Below are 2,599 nucleotides of genomic sequence, written 5' to 3' on the forward strand. Positions count from 1 at the left end.
ACACACACACCTTTTTATGGTTACACATCATAAATATCCAAAAGTAAAAAAGTTTCAGTGAAAATCCTTCCAGCTGCACAGCATCCAATATTACAGGAAACTATATAATAATAATAATAATGTCATCACAATGTCAGCACTGTATGTTTCCATACAATGGCGAAATTAGTCTCTGCATTTAACCCATCCACCACCAGGTGGTGCAGTAATATATATATATATATATATGAATGAAGTGATTTACATTGAAAAAAAGAGAAAATTAAGTTTCTGAAATCAAAATCTCAGAATGAATGTAACAAAGCTACTCCAACATGCAGCCACCCTGAGCGGCACAATTCTAGAACAATTTACCATTATATATACCGGTAATAGTAAATAGTGTTGTATACTTTAAATATTTACTTGCAAGGTCAGATTTTCACAACAGGTTACACAGTTATATAGAAAGTATACACGCGACGTCCAGTCACGAGAATCTGCCATGGACAGTGCTTGAAGCTTGTTTTTGTATAGTTATCAGCTCAGCCAAGCTCAGAGGCTCAGAGACGACCTTGAAGCAACAGCTACACACTGCAGCCTCATGTCAGCTCCTCGTCCAGCTCTCTCTGCTAACTCAAACATATGGTTCATGGGCAGTTACATTCTCAGCCATAGTAGTTAAAAACATCCGTAAGATCTTGACCAAAATTTCTCCAACACGTTTCTCTAGAAAACATTGCAGTGTTTCCCGTACCGTTATTTAAGGAGGGTGCCCCGCCTACCAAACTGTCCTTCGCTCGCCCCCCTTTCCATCGACAAAAATCATAGAAGAGATGAGCGCCCTGCCAAGGCAAGTGATCTAGGGGAAACACTGCATTGGTTAAGTTTCCGGTTCATAGCCTTAGTGGATCCTGAACATTGTAACTACTTTCCCTTCAAGCAAGACAACTCATGTAAAAATATGTTGTAGAACCTTCAGCCCTGTGGTACAATCTGTTTTATTCTAACTTGAGAAAGGCTCAACAGGAAGTGTTGATTGTCGGTAGACTCGACAGCCTGACGTGTAAAAGAATGACATATGTGGATTTATATAAAAAATGAATTTTGAGTTGCTCTGTCGCTTGAACACTTATGCCCCAAACTTAACAAGCACCACTTATTAGAGGAGAGAAAATTTAATTTTTGTTTTTAAATATCACTGAATTTTAGGAAAAAGAATGGTTCAAACCAAGCTTTAAAACCCCTAAATACATGACAATTACGCTAACGATGAGTGTATGCAAACTTTTGTGCCTCTTAATGAACAAAAATGCCAATAAAGGATGGACTCGGGCAATGATAAACATCCAATACGTGCTGGTGCACGCTCTGCGTTTATTTTTAAACACATTTCTGGTTTTCAATAGTCTGCAGACAAACAGCATGATCATCAGGAAGATAGTGGATCATCATCTGCTGCACAACTTTTATACCAACATTTAAACCAATAAAACACGAGACGAATTCCTGTGGATTAGGCCACCGATGTCTTTTAAACTAGTTTGAGGTCGTCTTTCAGCCATATTAGCATAGTAATAGACCAAAAATACATATTTATATCCAAAAGTGATGGGAATGAAATGAAACAAAGCATTAACTGGGACTATTGTCTTTGTTGGATTTTCTTTTCACAGTCAAAATGTCACTGTGTCAGATGTTCATTTAAATCTTGTCAAAAGTTTCAAACATAGATTTTTTTTTTGTTGTAAATTTAATTAGTGCAGTCCAAAACTTTAAGCTTCTCTCTGCTGAGTTTCTCGTTTTAATCATGTTCAAAATGGATCCTTGCTTGGTCAAGTGTAAGCAGCTCATTTACCAGTTATCCTGTTCTAAGAAAGTGGATTTTAAGGGACGATATTTAAGACACAGGAACTAACATAATTTTGCTTAAGATTATAAATTTATCAACTGAAAAAAAAGCACATGAATTAATGAATTGAGCAAAAGCTGCTTTAAAGAAGTCCTTGAGAGAAATTTACATTTTATTCCCCTCAAGGTTAATCTATATTCTTAATATTGAATGGCACTAGACCAAAAACCTTTACAGTAGTTAAACATTAGTTTTTAATGTGGTTATGCTTTTAAAAGAAAATAAACACACACAAAACACCCATTAAACCCAACTCAGGACGTAATAATGACTAACGTGACAAAAACAGCAACATGAAAGTTTACACACGGTTATTTTTGTTCTTCACTTCAACCACTGTGTTGACGTTTACTATTAAAACTATTAAGAAAAAAAATCCTGTCTTGAAACCAGAAATACTTGCAGTACTCATACGAGAATCTTACACATTTCAAATGTATGTAGTGTAGATCTCCTATTCAGTTCTGTTTCTAGTTTTGGGACACATGGGTAAATAAACATCAACGTTATCCTCCAATAAACAAGCACTTGTTTGGTGTAGGTGGATGGTGTAAAAGGGAAATATGATAAAAATGATGCTCTATCTGTTTGGTAGAATATTTTTAGGTGCTTACGGTTATTTAAAATACATTGAACTAAAGTCCATACTAGAATATTACCCATACTAGAATACTGCCCATACTATAATAGTGTGCATACTACAGTACT

The sequence above is a fragment of the Nematolebias whitei genome, chromosome 22, assembly GCF_014905685.2.
Source record: "Nematolebias whitei isolate Nwh7 chromosome 22, NemWhi1, whole genome shotgun sequence".
NCBI lineage: Eukaryota > Metazoa > Chordata > Actinopteri > Cyprinodontiformes > Rivulidae > Nematolebias > Nematolebias whitei.